Raw genomic sequence first — 18,407 nt, 5'->3', positions numbered from 1 at the left:
CGCCAGAAATGGGCAACAAATGGGCGTTCAATGCCCAGAACAAGCACCAATCTGGTGCTGAACGCCCAGAGTTGTGTGCAAGGGCATTTTGCATGCCTAATTTGGTGCAAGGTTGTAAATCCTTGAACACCTTAGGATCTGTGGACCCCACAGGATCACCTCAGGATCTGTGGACCCCACAGGATCCCCACCTACCTCCACCCACTTCTTCTCACCCCTCTTTCACACAATCCCATAAACACTCTTCCCCAAAACCCTTCACCAATCACCTCAATCTCTCTTCCCCATCACCTCTTCATCACTCACATCCATCTTCACTTCCCAATAAACCCCACCTACCTTCAAAATTCAAAAACAATTTCCCACCCATCCCACCCTAAATGGCCGAACCTAACACCCTCTCCCCCCACTATATAAACCCCTCCATTCTTCTTCAAATTCACACAACACACCCCTCTATACCCTTCTTGGCCGAAACACATCTCTCTCTCCCTTTCCTCCATTTCTTCTTCTTCTTCATCTATTCTTTCTTCTCTTGCTCGAGGGCGAGCAAAATTCTAAGTTTGGTGTGGTAAAAGCATAGCTTTTTTATTTTTTCATTACCATTGATGGCACCTAAGACCGGAGAATCCTCTAAAAAAGGGAAAGGGAAGGCAAAAGCTTCCACCTCCGAGCCATGGGAGATAGAAAGATTCATCTCACAAGCCCATCACTAAGAAAAGGATGGAGCAAACAAGAGAGCACATTCATGGATCTCAACAGGCACATGAAGAAGCTCACCATCAAGAAATCCCTGAAATACCTCAAGGGATGCACTTTCCTCCACAAAACTTTTGGGAGCAAATCAACACCTCCCTAGGAGAGTTAAGTTCCAACATGGGACAACTAAGGGTGGAACATCAAGAGCACTCCATCATCCTTCATGAAATTAGAGAAGATCAAAGAGCAATGAGGGAGGAGCAACAAAGACAACGAAGAGACATAGAAGAGCACAAGGACATCATTGGTTCCTCAAGAAGGAAATGCCACCATCACTAAGGTGGACTCATTCCTTGTTCTTATTTCTTCTGTTTTTCATTTTCTATATGTTAAGTGCTTATCAATGTTTGTGTCTTCATTACATGATCATTAGTATTTAGTAACTTTGTCTTAAAGCTATGAATAATTCCATAAATCCTTCACCTCTCTTAAATGAAAAATGTTTTAATTCAAAAGAACAAGAAGTACATGAGTTTCGAATTTATCCTTGAACTTAGTTTAATTATATTGATGTGGTGACAATACTTTTTATTTTCTGAATGAATGCTTGAACAGTGCATATGTCTTTTGAAGTTGTTGTTTAAGAATGTTAAATATATTGGCTCTTGAAAGAATGATGACAAGGAGACATGTTATTTGATAATCTGAAAAATCATAAAAATGATTCTTGAAGCAAGAAAAAACAGTGAATACAAAGTTTGCAGAAAAAAAAAATAGCGAAAAAAATAGAAAAAAAAGAAGAAAAAGCAAGCAGAAAAAGCCAAAGCTCTTAAAACCAAAAGGCAAGAGCAAAAAGCCAATAGCCCTTAAAACCAAAAGGCAAGGGTAATAAAAAGGATCCAAGGCTTTGAGCATCAGTGGATAGGAGGGCCTAAAGGAATAAAATCCTGGCCTAAGCGGCTAAACCAAGCTGTCCCTAACCATGTGCTTGTGGCGTGAAGGTGTCAAGTAAAAACTTGAGACTGAGCGGTTAAAGTCGAGGTCCAAAGCAAAAGAAAAGTGTGCTTAAAAACCCTGGACACCTCTAATTGGGGACTTTCGCAAAGCTAAGTCACAATCTGAAAAGGTTCACCCAATTATGTGTCTGTGGCATTTATGTATTCGGTGGTAATACTGGAAAACAAAGTGCTTTGGGCCACGGCCAAGACTCATAAAGTAGCTGTGTTCAAGAATCATCATACTGAACTAGGAGAGTCAATAACACTATCTGAACTCTGAGTTCCTATAGAAGCCAATCATTCTGAACTTCAATGGATAAAGTGAGATGCCGAAACTATTCAAGATGCAAAAAGCTACAAGTCCCACTCATCTAAATGGAGCTATGTTTCATTGATAATTTGAAATTTATAGTATATTCTCTTCTTTTTATCCTATTTAATTTTCAGTTGCTTGGGGACAAGCAACAATTTAAGTTTGGTGTTGTGATGAGCGGATAATTTATACGCTTTTTGGCATTATTTTTAGTAGAATCTAGTTACTTTTAGGGATTTTTTATTAGTTTTTATGTTAAATTCACATTTCTGGACTTTACTATGAGTTTGTGTGTATTTTTGTGATTTCAGATATTTTTTGGCTGAAATTGAGGGACTTGAGCAAAAATCAGATTCAGAGGTTGAAGAAGGACTGCTGATGCTGTTGGATTCTGACCTCCCTGCACTCAAAGTGGATTTTCTGGAGCTACAGAACTCAAAATTGCGCGCTTCCAATTGCGTTGGAAAGTAGACATCCAGAGCTTTCCAGAAATATATAATAGTCCATACTTTGTTCGATAATTGACGACGTAAACTGGCGTTCAACGCCAGTTTCATGTTGCAGTCTGGCGTCCAGCGCCAGAAACAAGTTACAAGTTGGAGTTCAACGCCAGAAAAGGATCCAAAGCTGGCGTTGAATGCCCAAAACAGCCTCTGCACGTGGATAGCTAAAGCTCAGCCCAAGCACACACCAAGTGGGCCCCAAAAGTGGATTTATGCATCAATTACTTACTTCTGTAAACCCTAGTAACTAGTTTAGTATAAATAGAACTTTTTACTATTGTATTTTCATCTGGGGATTACCTTATGATCCTTTGATCACGTTTAGGGGCTGGCCTCTCGGCCATGCCTGAACCTTTCACTTATGTATTTTCAACGGTAGAGTTTCTACACTCCATAGATTAAGGTGTGGAGCTCCGCTGTTCTTCATGGATTAATGCAAAGTACTATTGTTTTTCTATTCAATTCAACTTATTCCGCTTCTAAGATATTCATTCGCACTTCAACCTGAATGTGATGAACGTGACAATCATCATCATTCCCTATGAACGCGTGCCTGACAACCACTTCCGTTCTACCTCAGATTGAATGAATATCTCTTAGATTACTAATACAGGGGACCGAGTCCGAGATATTGGGATCTTCGTGGTATAAGCTAGATTGATGGCGGCATTCATGAGAATCCGGAAAGTCTAAACCTTGTCTGTGGTATTTCGAGTAGGATTCAGGGATTGAATGACTGTGACGAGCTTCAAACTCGCGATTGCTGGGCGTAGTGACAGACGCAAAAGGAGGGTGAATCCTATTCCAGCATAATTGGGAACCTCAGATGATTAGCCGTGCCGTGACAGAGCATTTGGACCATTTTCACAAGAGAAGGGGATGTAGCCACTGACAATGGTGATGCCCTTGCATAAAGCTTGCCATGGAAAGGAGTGAGATTGATTGGATGAAGACAGCAGGAAAGCAGAGGTTCAAAGGAACGAACGCATCTCTACACGCTTATCTGAAATTCTCACCAATGAATTACATAAGTATTTCTATCTTTACTTCAGTTTATTTATTTATTTTCGAAAACTACATAATCAATTAATATCCGCCTGACTGAGATTTACAAGGTGACCATAGCTTGCTTCATACCAACAATCTCCGTGGGATCGACCCTTACTCACGTAAGGTTTATTACTTGGACGACCCAGTGCACTTGCTGGTTAGTTGTGCGAAGTTGTGAAGTTAAACAATTAATTTTACAAAATACAAATCTGAGTGATCATGATTTCGCATACCAGTGGTATTGCTTTTGTTCTCTGAATGTATGAATGAACGGTGCATATTTGAAATAGGAACTAAGAATGTTGGCTCTTGAAAGAATGATGAAAAAAGAGAAGTATTATTGATAATCTGAAAAATCAAAAGAAATTCATTCTTGAAGCAAGAAAAAGCAGCAAAAAGCAAGATGCAATAAAAAGAAAAATAAATCCTTATTCGAAAAAAAAAAACAGAAAAAGCCAATAGCTCTTTAAATCAAAAGGCAAGAGCAAAAATTCAATAACATTTTAAACCAAAAGACAAGGGCAAAAGGATCTAATGTTTTGAGCATCAATGGTTAGGAGGGCCTAAAAGAAACGAAACCTTGGCCTAAGCACTCCAAAAGAACAATGTCCCTAACTATATGCTTGTGGTGTGAAGGTGTCAAGTAAAAAGCTGGAGACTGAGCAGTTAAAGTCGTGATCCAAAGCAAAAAGAGTGTGCTTAAGATCTCTGGACACCTCTATCTGGGGATTTTAGCAAAGCTGAGTCACAATGCGAAAGGGTTCACCCAGTTAAGTGTCTATGGCATTTATGTATCCGGTGGTAATATTGGAAAATAAAGGACTTAGGGCCACAACCAAGACTCTAAAAGTTGTGTTCAAGAATAAAAAAGAACTGAACTACGAGAGTCAATAATATCATTTGGATTCTAAGTTCCTAAGGATGCCAACACTTCTGAGCTTCAATGGATAGTGAGATGCCAAAACTATTCAGAAGCAAAAAGGTACTAAGTCTCGCCCATCTAATTGAAATTGAACTTCATTGAAAACTCTGAGATTTATTGTATCTTACTCTTCTTTTTATCCTACTTTGTTTTTAGTTGCTTGGGGACAAGCAACAATTTAAGTTTGGTGTTGTCATGAGTAGATATTTTATACGCTTTTTGACATCATTTTCATATAGTTTTTGTTATGTTTTATTTAAGTTTTATCAAGTTTTCATAGGTTTTCGTGCGAAATTCACATTTTTGGATTCCACTTTGAGTTTGTGTGTTTTTATGCAATTTCAGATATTTTCTGGCTGAAATTGAGGAGCTGGAGCAAAAGTCTGATTCAGAGGCAGAGAAAGCACTGCAGATGCTGTCAGAATCTGACCTCTGTGCACTCAAAGGAGCTTTTCTGGAGATACACAAGTTCAAATGGCACGCTCTCAACGGCTATAGAAATCTAACATCTAGGGCTTTCCAGAAATATATAATACTTTATACTTTGCTTCAGAATTGAAGTCCCAAAACTGGCGTTCAACGCCAGCCACCAACCCTATTCTGGCGTCCAACACCCACAAGGAGGAGACCAGCGTCCAACGCCCAAAAGGGGGGCCCTAGCCAGCGTTCAACGCCCCTAGGGAGACCTAGCACGTGGCTTACTCTTTTGCTCAGTCCAAATACTCACCAAATGGGTCCCAAAAGTGGATTTTCACACTAATAGACTAGTTTATCGTATTTCTGTAATCCTTAGTCATTAGGTTAGTATATATAGGAGAAGATCACCCTTGTTTAAGATCATCTCCCCACCACCTTACAAGTTTTTACATTGTTCTATGTATAGTATGAGCCACCAAACCTCCTAGGTTAAGGTTAGGAGCTCTGCTGAGTTTTATGGATTAATAAAAGTACTACTATTCTATTTCAATTCGTGTTTGATTCTCTCCTAAGATGTATCTTCGTTCTTCAACCTTATGAATGAGTTGAACTGTCACAAGTTATCTCTATTCTACAAGGGTTCAGCGAGCGTCTTTCATCAGATATCAATGAACCACTAGCTTGAGGATACATCTCTTAGACGGCTAATCCACGACTTCATTGGGGACTTCTCGAGACATCAGTTTAATCGAGGTATATGGATATTAGGGTCTTTATGGTAAAGGCTAGAATCAAGGTGCAGCAGTCTCTGATCCCGAAGATTTGACCTTGTCTGTGGCATTTTGAGTAGGATCACTAAGGGAATGAACTGCAGGAGCTTCACCCTCATTCAGACTAGATGCACACTAAACCTAGTGTTCAGCCTAGAGGAAGATTGGCGGTTGCTCAAACCGGTGTTGATCACATACAGCCTGTTATAGAAAAAATCATTCACTGTTAGAGTAGACAGTAAGAAGGTATTGATCCAGAAGAACAAAGCATCTCCGAGGCCTTAACCATCGTCTTATCATTGAATTCACAACCACTGAGTAACGTTATCTTTATTTTACTTTTATGCGCTTAAACAATTAAACAACTTTTCTATCCGCCTGACTAAGATTTACAAGATAACCACTGTTTGATCCAAGCCGACAATCCTCGTGGGATCGACCCTGACTCACCTCAGGTATTACTTGGACGATCCAGTGCATTTGCTGGTTTAGTTGTGCGAAGTTGAATTCCACGCACCAGTATTCAAAGTCTAAACCATTTTAATTATCCCCTACCTCGACTGATCAAATTTGCTGGAATTAAAATGCAATAAACCCTTTCCTATTAATCCACAGTAGTAGCAACAACATTCACTGTTTGCGGTTACAGCAATTTGACCTTGAGACATCAGGATCTCAAAATCCTTAGTAACAAATAATCAGAATGAATACGATTAACTTACTGCAACAAAAGAAGGAAGCAGCAGCCTTCGAACCGACCCGTTAGCAGCTCCAACAACTACCTTCAGTGACAGCGGGAGCCGAAAACTCTGATGGTTTGGCAGCAGTGCCACACCCACCGATTGTCATCTCCTCTTTTCCTAGCAACAAGCTCCAGTGGCTGAGGAACAGCTCCATGGTGGCTTGCAGCTCAGTGACGGTGACGTGAATGGCTACCCTCCAATAACGACGATAGAGCATGACGACGGTGATGAGGTGACCAAGGTAGCCTCTTTCTCTCCTCAAGCTCTCTCTCCTTTGTGAACTCTCTCACTATCTCGCGCGTCTCTCTCTCTATCTCTCCCTCTTGCTCGCGATAGCAGCGGCGACGACGACACCCAGCCCGCCGGTGTCATCTCCCTCCTTCCCTCTCCTTTCTTTCTTCTCTCCTCTTCTCCCTCTCTCAAGCTCTCCTCTCTTTTCTCTCTTCCTTTCTTTTTCTAATTTGGGTGAAGGAAGGTTAGGATTAGGGATTCAATTTTGGGGAAAAAATAGTGTAGGTATTTTCAATAAAATTGGGGGTGGTGTAATAATTGAAAACTAAAGACACACTAAGGCAATTATTTTAAGAATACTTTATTCATCAATTTACTAAATAAATTTCAAATAAGTAATTTAAATTAAAACTAGAGATAACCCAACCAATTTTTTTTTCTTAGTTCATAATAATTAAAAATACTAAACTCTCAAATCTCAATTATTCAAATCAAATTGTCAAAATCTCATTATTTTTCAATTTCTACAATATTGAATTTTAGATATAAAAAATATCAAATTATTATAAATTTATGTAAAAATCCAAACTAAATTTAAACTCAATTCATCGAAAACTTATTTTAATTTCCTTTAATAAGATAACTTCTGAAAATTGAGACTTAACTCAGTAAAATAGGCTAAAAATCGGTTCATAATCTATCTTTAAAAAGTTTGGATCTTACAAGCCATATATCATAATAATAATTTGATCGCTTTTACTTTTTATATTTATCGAATTCAAAGTACATATAGTACAATACTTAAAACATTTTCTTGCCATCAATTTACAAATAAAAAACCAAATCTAATAGTAACTGAAATACAAAACTTATGTCACTTTTAATAAAGAGAAAGAAAGAAAAAAATATTTTAAAGACATAATATGGGAAGAAAGTCTCTTAATTGTGGGAGAGAAAAGAATACAAAAAGATTCATCTGGTTTGGTTGTTGAATATCTTCTCATAGAAGCGAATGAATAAGTGGGAGTGGAAGAGATGTACGGCATCTTTACTCAAACATGGAGGCAAGAGGCTTCAACTGAGGAGCCATTATCGCGTCAACCTGTTCTGCCACTGCTATCGTTGGAGAAGGCCGTCAGATTCAAGCAATGTGAATATTTATTGTCATCGCTAGAATTTTAGATCGAAATTCAATATAATCAGACACAAACAGAACCACTTGTAGAGATAGGATTACGTTGAGTTCAATTGTTGTATTATTATTATTGGGTGCAGTTGCATAGAGTGGAGGAGGTGGTTCTTTCATTTGTGTTTGGAAATGTTGGGTTATGAGTAAAGAGAGGAAGCAAGACTTGAAAGAAAAGAGAGAAAAACTTGTGTTATCAGCAAAAATTAAAAAAAAAATAACATGACTGAATTGGGATAACGAGGAAATTTTTGTCCAAAAATTAGGAGAAGGATGATTTTAAAACAAGATTTAATGTAATGGACAATTTTGAATGGAAAAAAAAACTTTAGCGACGATTTTAACATTTTACCCAATTTATAGAGACCGAAATCGTACTTAATTCTATTCATAAAACAGTCATAGTAAAAATGGAAAAGAGAAAAAAAGAATTCTAAAGATAAAAGAAACACAAACATGTTACTGCTCGTTCCGAATCCTTCGTCGCCATGTGAAAGAGCATTACCGTCGGCTTAGAATTTCTTTTTGGTAAAAGAGAAATAACCTCGTTGCAAGTATAGTTCCAAATCGACAAATAACACTCAATCAAAGTTTAATTTGTTTATCACGAGTGTAAACCAATAAAAATACCTAGAGTATTAGATCTCGGGCCTCTCTCAAAGGAATTGCAGTGAGGTATGCGCATTATTGGTTATGAGGTCCAAGGGGTGGTTTGCATATAAGAAGACAAGAAATTAAATGACAATAAAATAAAGAAAAAAATTAAGGAAAGCAATTACTAAAGAGAGACATTCATGGCAAGGATTGAGAATATAGGCTTTCTATCCTAGTCATTAATTATCATACAATGATTAACAAGAGTGGTGTGGCGAAATTGTGATCACTCAGATCTTTGTAAATTGTAAAATTATTTGTTTAACTTCACAACTTCGCACAACTAACCAGCAAGTGCACTGGGTCGTCCAAGTAATAAACCTTACGTGAGTAAGGGTCGATCCCACGGAGATTGTTGGTATGAAGCAAGCTATGGTCACCTTGCAAATCTCAGTCAGGCGGATAGTAATTGATTATGGAGCTTTCGAATATAAATAATAAATAAACTGAAAGTAAAGATAGAAATACTTATGTAATTCATTGGTGAGAATTTCAGATAAGCGTATAGAGATGCGTTCGTTCCTCTGAATCTCTGCTTTCCTGCTGTCTTCATCCAATCAATCTCACTCCTTTCCATGGCTGGCTTTATGTAAATGCATCACCATTGTCAATGGCTACTTTTGATCCTCTCGGGAAAATGGTCCGATGCGCTGTCACTGCATGGCTAATCGTCTGGAGGCATCACCGTTATCAATGGCTACATCCTATCCTCTTGTGAAAATGGTCCAAATGCCCTGTCACGGTACGGCTAATCAGCTGAGGTTCCCGATCATGCTGGAATAGGATTCACCCTCTTTTTGCGTCTGTCACTACGCCCAGCAATTGCGAGTTTGAAGCTCGTCACAGTCATTCAATCCCTGAATCCTACTCGGAATATCACAGACAAGGTTTAGACTTTCCGGATTCTCATGAATGCCGCCATCAATCTAGCTTATAACACGAAGATTCTGATTAAGAGATCCAAGAGATACTCATTCAATCTAAGGTAGAACGGAGGTGGTTGTCAGGCACGCGTTCATAGGGAATGATGATGATTGTCACATTCATCACATTCAGGTTGAAGTGCGAATGAATATCTTAGAAGTGGAATAAGTTGAATTAAATAGAAAAACAGTAGTACTTTGCATTAATCTTTGAGGAACAGCAGAGCTCCACACCTTAATCTATGGAGTGTAGAAACTCTACCGTTGAAAATACATAAGTGAAAGGTTCAGGCATAGCTGAGAGGCCAGCCCTCCTGATCTAAGAACTATGCGTTCAAAGATGGGTCAAAAGACTAGTAAAAAGTTCTATTTATACTAAACTAGTTACTAGGGTTTATTGAGATAAGTAATTGATGCATAAATCCACTTCCGGGGCCACTTGGTGTGTGCTTGGGCTGAGCTTGAAGTCTACACGTGCAGAGGCTCTTTTGGGCGTTCAACGCCAGCTTTGGAACCTTTTCTGGCGTTGAACTCCAACTTGCAACTTGTTTCTGGCGCTGGATGCCAGACTGCAACATAGAACTGGCGTTGAACGCCAGTTTACATCGTCAATTCTCGAACAAAGTATGGACTATTATATATTTCTGGAAAGCTCTGGATGTCTACTTTCCAACGCAATTAGAAGCGCGCCATTTTGAGTTCTGTAGCTCCAGAAAATCTACTTTGAGTACAGGGAGGTCAGAATCCAACAGCATCAGCAGTCCTTTTTCAACCTCTGAATCTGATTTTTGCTCAAGTCCCTCAATTTCAGCCAGAAAATACCTGTAATCACAGAAAAACATACAAACTCATAGTAAAGTTCAGAAATATGAATTTAACATAAAAACTAATAAAAACATCCCTAAAGGTGACTAGATTCTACTAAAAACATACTAAAAACAATGTCAAAAAGCGTATAAATTATCCGCTCATCACAACACCAAACCTAAATTGTTGCTTGTCCCCAAGCAACTGAAAATCAAAAAGGATAAAAAGAAGAGAATATACTATAAATTCCAAACTATCAATGAAACATAGCTCCAATTAGATGAGCGGGACTTGTAGCTTTTTGCCTCTTGAATAGTTTCGGCATCTCGCTTTATCCATTAAAGTTTAGAATGATTGGCTTCTACAGGAACTCAGAGTTCAGATAGTGTTATTGACTCTCCTAGTTCAGTATGATGATTCTTGAACACAGCTACTTTATGAGTCTTGGCCGTGGCCCAAAGCACTTTGTTTTCCAGTATTACCACCGGATACATAAATGCCACAGACACATAATTGGGTGAACCTTTTCAGATTGTGACTTAGCTTTGCTAAAGTCCCCAATTAGAGGTGTCCAGGGTTCTTAAGCACAATCTTTTTTTTGCTTTGGACCTCGACTTTAACCGCTCAGTCTCAAGTTTTCACTTGACACCTTCACGCCACAAGCACATGGTTAGGGACAGCTTGGTTTAGCCGCTTAGGCCAGGATTTTATTCCTTTAGGCCCTCCTATCCACTGATGCTCAAAGTCTTGGATCCTTTTTATTACCCTTGCCTTTTGGTTTTAAGGGCTATTGGCTTTTTTTGCTCTTGCCTTTTGGTTTTAAGAGCTTTGGCTTTTTCTGCTTGCTTTTTCTCTTTTTTTTTCTATTTTTTTTCACTATTTTTTTTTCTGCAAGCTTTGTATTCACTGCTTTTTCTTGCTTTAAGAATCATTTTTATGATTTTTCAGATTATCAAATAACATGTCTCCTTGTCATCATTCTTTCAAGAACCAACATATTTAACATTCTTAAACAACAACTTCAAAAGACATATGCACTGTTCAAGCATTCATTCAGAAAACAAAAAGTATTGTCACCACATCAATATAATTAAACTAAGTTCAAGAATAAATTCGAAACTCATGTACTTCTTGTTCTTTTGAATTAAAACATTTTTCATTTAAGAGAGGTGATGGATTCATAGGACATTCATAACTTTAAGACATAGTTACTAAATACTAATGATCATGAGATAGAGACACAAAACATAAACACACATATAGCATAAAGAAAATGAAAAACAGATAAAAATAAGAACAAGGAATGAGTCCACCTTAGTGATGGTGGCGTTTCCTTCTTGAGGAACCAATGATGTCCTTGAGCTCTTCTATGTCTCTTCCTTGTCTTTGTTGCTCATCCCTCATTGCTTTTTGATCTTCTCTAATTTCATGAAGGATGATGGAGTGCTCTTGATGTTCCACCCTTAGTTGTCCCATGTTGGAACTTAATTCTCCTAGGGAGGTGTTGATTTGCTCCCAAAAGTTTTGTGGAGGAAAGTGCATCCCTTGAGGTATCTCAGGGATTTCATGGTGATGAGCTTCCTCATGTGTTTCTTGGGCTTCATGAGTGGGCTCTCTTGCTTGCTCTATCCTTTTCTTGGTGATGGGCTTTTCTTCCTCAATGAGAAGGTCTCCTTCTATGAAAGCTCCGGTTGAGTAACATAGATGGCAAATAAGATGAGGAAAAGCTAGCCTTGCCGAGGGGGATGGCTTTTCGGCTATTTTATAGAGTTCAAAGGAGATGACTTCATGAACTTCTATTTCCTCTCCAATCATGATGCTATGAATCATGATGGCCCGATCCACAGTAACTTCAGATCGGTTGCTAGTGGGGATGATGGAGCGTTAGATGAACTCCAACCATCCTCTAGCTACAGGCTTGAGGTCCAGTCTTCTTATTTGAACCGGTTTGCCTTTGGAGTCAATCTTCCACTGAGCTCCTTCCTCACATATGTCCATAAGGACTTGGTCCAACCTTTGATCAAAGTTGACCCTCCTTGTGTAGGGGCGTGCGTTCTCCTCCGTGTTTGGCAAGTTGAACGCCAACCTCACATTTTCCGGACTAAAATCTAAGTATTTCCCCCGAACCATTGTAGTATAATTTTTTTTTATTCGGATTCTTACTTTGATCATGGTTCCTAGTGATCCATGCATTGGCATAGAACTCTTGAACCATTAGGATGCCGACTTGTTGGATGGGGTTTGTTAGAACTTCCCAACCTCTCCTTTGGATTTCATGTCGGATCTCCGGATACTCATTCTTTTTGAGCTTGAAAGGGACCTCGGGGATCACCTTCTTCTTGGCCACAACATCATAGAAGTGGTCTTGATGGGCTTTGGAGATGAACCTTTCCATCTCCCATGACTCAGAGGTGGAAGCTTTTGTCTTCCCTTTCCCTTTTCTAGAGGATTCTCCGGTCTTAGGTGCCATCAATGGTAATGGAAAAACAAAAAGCTTATGCTTTTACCACACCAAACTTAAAATTTTGCTCGCCCTCGAGCAAGAGAAGAAAGAATAGATGAAGAAGAAGAAGAAATGGAGGTGAGGGAGAGAGAGGTGTGTTTCGGCTAAGAAGGGTGAGAGAGGGTTATGTTGTGTGAAAATGAAGAAGAATGGAGGGCTTTATATAGGGACGAGAGGGGGGTTAATGGTTCGGCCATATGGGTGGGTTTGGGTGGGAAATTGATTTTGAATTTTGAAGGTAGGTGGGGTTTATGAGGTAGGTTTATGGGGAAGAGTGGGTGGATGTGAGTGGTGAAGAGGTAATAGGTAAGAGAGATTGAGGTGATTGGTGAAGAGTTTTAGGGAAGAGTGTTTATGGGATTGTGTGAAAGAGGGGTGAGAAGAAGTGAGTGGAGGTAGGTGGGGATCCTGTGGGGTCCACAGATCCTGAGGTGATCCTGTGGGGTCCACAGATCCTGAGGTGTTCAAGGATTTACAACCTTGCACCAAATTAGGCATGCAAAATGCCCTTGCACACAACTCTGGGCATTCAGCGCCAGATTGGTGCTTGTTTTGGGCGTTGAACGCCCATTTGTTGCCCATTTCTGGCGTTGAACGCCAGAACCATGCTTGTTCTGGACGTTCAGCGCCAGCTCTTCTCCAGGGTGCAACTCTGGCGTTCAGCGCTAGATTGCTACCCATTTCTGGCGTTGAACGCCAGATTCATGCTTTTTACTGGCGTTTAAACGCCAGAAAGCTCTCCTCCAGGGTGTGATTTTTCTTCTGCTGTTTTTTATTCTGTTTTTAATTTTTATATTTTTTCGTGACTCCACATGATCATGAACCTAATAAAACATGAAAAACAATAGAAATAAAAATAAAAATAATATTAGATAAATAAAAATTGGGTTGCCTCCCAACAAGCGCTTCTTTAATGTCAATAGCTTGACAGTGAGCCCTCATGGAGCCTCACAGATGTTCAGAGCTTTTGTTGAGACTTCCCAACACCAAACTTAGAGTTTGGTTGTGGCCTCCCAACACCAAACTTAGAGTTTGACTGTGGGGCTCTAGTTGACTCTGTAGTGAGAGGAGCTTTTCATGCTTCCTCTCCATGTTTGTAGAGAGAGATCCTTGAGTTTTAAACACAATGTTGTCCTCATTTAATTTAAGGATTAATTCTCCTCTGTCTACATCAATCACAGCTCTTGCTGTGGCTAGGAAGGGTCTTCCAAGGATGATGGATTCATCCTTATCCTTCCCAGTGTCCAGGTCTATGAAATCAGCAGGGATGTAAAGGTCTTCCACCTTTACTAACATGTCCTCTACTTGTCCATAAGCCTGTTTTCTTGAATTGTCTGCCATCTCTAATGATATTTTAACAGCTTGCACCCCATAGATTCCCAGTTTCTCTATTACAGAGAGGGGCATGAGGTTTATCCCTGAACCAAGGTCACACAGAGCTTTAAAGGTCATGGTGCCTATGGTACAAGGTATTAGGAACTTTCCAGGATCCTGTTTCTTCTGAGGCAATCTTAGTTGCTCCAGATCACTCAGTTCATTGGTGAACAAGGGAGATTCATCCTCCCAAGTCTCATTACCAAATAAACTGGCATTCAGCTTCATGATTACACCAAGGTACTTGGTAACTTGCTCTTCAGTAACATCCTCATTCTCTTCAGAAGAAGAATACTCATCAGAGCTCATGAAGGGCACAAGGAGGTTCAATGGAATCTCTATGGTCTCTAGATGAGCCTCAGATTCCTTTGGTTCCTCAAAAGGAAACTCCTTGTTGATCACTGGACGTCCCAGGAGGCCTTCCTCCTTGGGATTCACGTCCTCCTCCTCACAAGTGGGTTTGGCCATGATGGCTATATCAATGGCCTTGCATTCTCCTTTTGGATTTTCTTCTGTATTGCTTGGGAGAATACTAGGAGGAATTTCAGTGACCCTTTTACTCAGCTGGCCCACTTGTGCCTCCAAATTTCTAATGGAGGACCTTGTTTCATTCATGAAACTCAAAGTGGCCTTAGATAGATTAGAGACTAAGTTTGCTAAATTAGAAGTATTTTGTTCAGAGTTCTCTGTCTTTTGCTGAGTGAATGATGGAAAAGGCTTACTGTTGCTAAACCTGTTTCTTCCACCATTATTAAAGCCTTGTTGAGGCTTTTGTTGATCCTTCCATGAGAAATTTGGATGATTTCTCCATGATGCATTATTGGTATTCCCATAAGGCTCACCCATGTAATTTACCTCTGCTATTGCAGGGTTCTCAGGATCATAAGCCTCTTCTTCAGTAGGCGTCTCTTGAGTACTGTTGGATGCAACTTGCATTCCATTCAGACTCTGAGAAATCATATTGAGCTGCGTCAATATTTTGTTTTGAGCCAATATGGCATTCAGAGTATCAATTTCAAGAACTCCCTTCCTTTGAGGCGTCCCATTGCTCACAGGATTCCTCTCAGAGGTGTACATGAACTGGTTATCAGCAACCATGTCAATGAGTTCTTGAGCTTCTGCAGGCGTTTTCTTTAGGTGAATGGATCCACCTGCAGAGGTGTCTAATGACATCTTTGATAACTCAGACAGACCATCATAGAAAATATCCAAAATGGTCCATTCTGAAAGCATGTCAGTAGGACACTTTTTGGTCAGTTCCTTGTATCTCTCCCAAGCTTCATAGAGGGGTTCACCTTCTTTTTGTTTGAAGGTTTGAACATCCACTCTAAGTTTGCTAAGCTTTTGAGGAGGAAAGAACTTAGCCAAGAAGGCCGTGACCAATTTTTCCCAGGAGTTCAGGCTATCTTTTGGTTGAGAGTCCAACCAGATTCTAGCTCTGTCTCTTACAGCAAAAGGGAAAAGCATGAGCCTGTAGACTTCAGGATCTACTCCATTAGTCTTTACAGTATCACATATCTACAAGAATTCAATTAAGAACTGAAAAGGATCTTCAGATGGAAGTCCATGAAACTTGCAGTTTTGTTGCATCAGAGAAACTAGCTGAGGTTTCAGCTCAAAATTGTTTGCTCCAATGGTGGGGATGGAGATGCGTCTTCCATGTAAATTGGAATTAGGTGCAGTAAAGTCACCAAGCATCCTCCTTGGATTATTGTTGTTAGGTTCGGCTGCCATCTCCTTTTCTTGTTCGAAATTTTTAGTAAGGTTGTCTCTGGATTGTTGTAATTTAGCTTCTCTTAGTTTCCTCTTCAGAGTCCTTTCAGGTTCTGGATCAGCTCCAACAAGAATGCCTTTTTCCTTGTTCCTGCTCATAAGAAAGAGAAAAGAACAAGAAGAGAAGAGGAATCCTCTATGTCACAGTATAGGGATTCCTTTTAGGGAAGAAAAATATAAGAAAAATCTGAACTCAGAGAGAGAAAGAGGGTTCGGATTTTGGTGAGTGAAGGAGAGATGTTAGTAGATGAATAAATAAATAGAATAAGAAGGGGGAGAGAAGAAGTTCGAAAATAATTAAAAATAAAAAATAAAAATTTGAAAATAAAAATTAAATTAAATTTAAAATTAAAATTAAAACAATTAGTTAATTAAAATTGAATTTTGAAAAAGAGGAAGATAATTTTCGAAAATTAAGAGAGAGAAGGGTTAGTTAGGTAATTTTGAAAAAGATATAATTGAAATTTAAAACGATATGATTGAAACAAAAAGATAAGATTTGAAAATCAATTTTAAAAAGATAAAAAGATAGGAAGTTAGAAAAGATATTTTAGAAATCAAATTTTTGAAAAAGATAAGATTTTTGAAAAAGATAAGATAAAAAGATATTTTCGAAAAGATATGATTGAAATTAATTTTGAAAAATATTTGATTTTTAAAATCACAATTAATGACTTGACTCACAAGAAATCACAAGATATGATTCTAGAACTTAAAGTTTGGATCTTTCTTAACAAGCAAGTAACAAACTTTGAAATTTTTTTGAATCAAAACATTAATCGATGATATGATTTTCGAAAATATGGAGATAAAGATAAGAAAAAGATTTTGAAAATATTTTGAAAATTTTTGAAAATAAATAAGAAAAATGAAAAAGATTTGATTTTTGAAAAAGATTTTGAAAAGATAAGATTTTTAAATTGAAAATTTGATTTGATTCATGAGAAATAATTAAATTTAAAAACTTTTTGACTAAATCAAATCATATTTTCGAAATTTTGAGAGAAAAAAAGGAAAAGATATTTTTTTTATTTTTAAATTTTTATAATGAGAGAGAAAAACACTAAAAATGCTTAATGCATGAAAATTTTAGATCAAAACAATGAATGCATGCAAGAATGCTATGAATGTCAAGATGAATACCAAGAACACTTTGAAGATCATGATGAACATCAAGAACATATTTTTGAAAAATTTTATATGCAAAGAAAACATGCAAGACACCAAACTTAGAAATCTTTCATGTTTAGACTCTAACAAATGAAAAATGCATATGTAAAACAAGAAAAGACACAGAACAAGAAAACATCAAGATCAAACAAGAAGACTTACCAAGAACAACTTGAAGATCATGAAGAACACTATGAATGCATGAATTTTTGAAAAATGCAAGATGAAAAATTAAAAACAACATGCAATTGACACCAAACTTAAAACTTGACTCAAGACTCAAACAAGAAACATAAAAAATATTTTTGATTTTATGATTTTCTAAAATTTTTTTGGTTTTTTCGAAAATTATTTGAAAAAGAAAAATAAGGATTCCAAAATTTTTAATATGAATTACAGGAATTTTGCATTCTTAGTCTAAAGCTTCAGTCCAGGAATTAGACATGGCTCACTAGCCAGCCAAGCTTTCAATGAAAGCTCCGGTCCAAAACACTAGACATGGCCAATGGCCAGTCAAGCTTCAGCATGTAACAGGTGGATCAGGAACAGCAGCAGGTGGATTAGCAACAACTAGCTTGCTCTTGATAATGTTGGGTTGGAAGCCCCAGTCCAAACAAATTTAGACATGGCTTTACAGCCAGCCAGGCTTCACATGCTTCATGAAACACTAGAATTCATTCTTAAAAATTCTGAAGAACATAAATTAATAAATTTAATTTTTTTTTTCGAAAATTAAAAAGAATAAAAATAAAAACTTAAAATTAAAATAAAATTACCTAATCTGAGCAACAAGATGAACCGTCAGTTGTCCATACTCGAACAATCCCCGGCAACGGCGCCAAAAACTTGGTGTGGCAAAATCGTGATCACTCAGATCTTTGTAAATTGTAAAATTATTTAACTTCACAACTTCGCACAACTAACCAGCAAGTGCACTGGGTCGTCCAAGTAATAAACCTTACCTGAGTAAGGGTCGATCCCATGGAGATTATTGGTATGAAGCAAGCTATGGTCACCTTGCAAATCTCATTCAGGCGCACAGTAATTGATTATGGAGCTTTCGAATATAAATAATAAATAAACTGAAAGTAAAGATAGAAATACTTATGTAATTCATTGGTGAGAATTTTAGATAAGCGTATAGAGATGCGTTCGTTCCTCTGAATCTCTGCTTTCCTGCTGTCTTCATCCAATCAATCTCACTCATTTCCATGGCTGGCTTTATGTAAATGCATCACCATTGTCAATGGCTACTTTTGATCCTCTCGGGAAAATGGTCCGATGCGCTGTCACTGCATGGCTAATCGTCTGGAGGCATCACCGTTATCAATGGCTACATCCTATCCTCTTGTGAAAATGGTCCAAATGCCC

The 18,407-nt window shown here is 38.3% G+C and overlaps 1 non-coding gene across 1 annotated transcript; it reads left to right on the top strand.

Annotated features, from left to right (window-relative positions):
• Nucleotides 1-15,320: 15,320 nt before the first annotated feature.
• Nucleotides 15,321-15,428, top strand: LOC148565622 (small nucleolar RNA R71). The gene has a single exon (XR_015885552.1). It is a non-coding gene; the product is annotated as a small nucleolar RNA R71 (small nucleolar RNA).
• The last annotated feature ends 2,979 nt before the right edge of the window (nt 15,429-18,407 follow it).

The sequence above is a fragment of the Arachis ipaensis genome, chromosome B5, assembly GCF_059453495.1.
Source record: "Arachis ipaensis isolate K30076 ecotype BB chromosome B5, ASM5945349v1, whole genome shotgun sequence".
NCBI lineage: Eukaryota > Viridiplantae > Streptophyta > Magnoliopsida > Fabales > Fabaceae > Arachis > Arachis ipaensis.
This window is presented reverse-complemented; position numbering and strand designations above follow the sequence as displayed.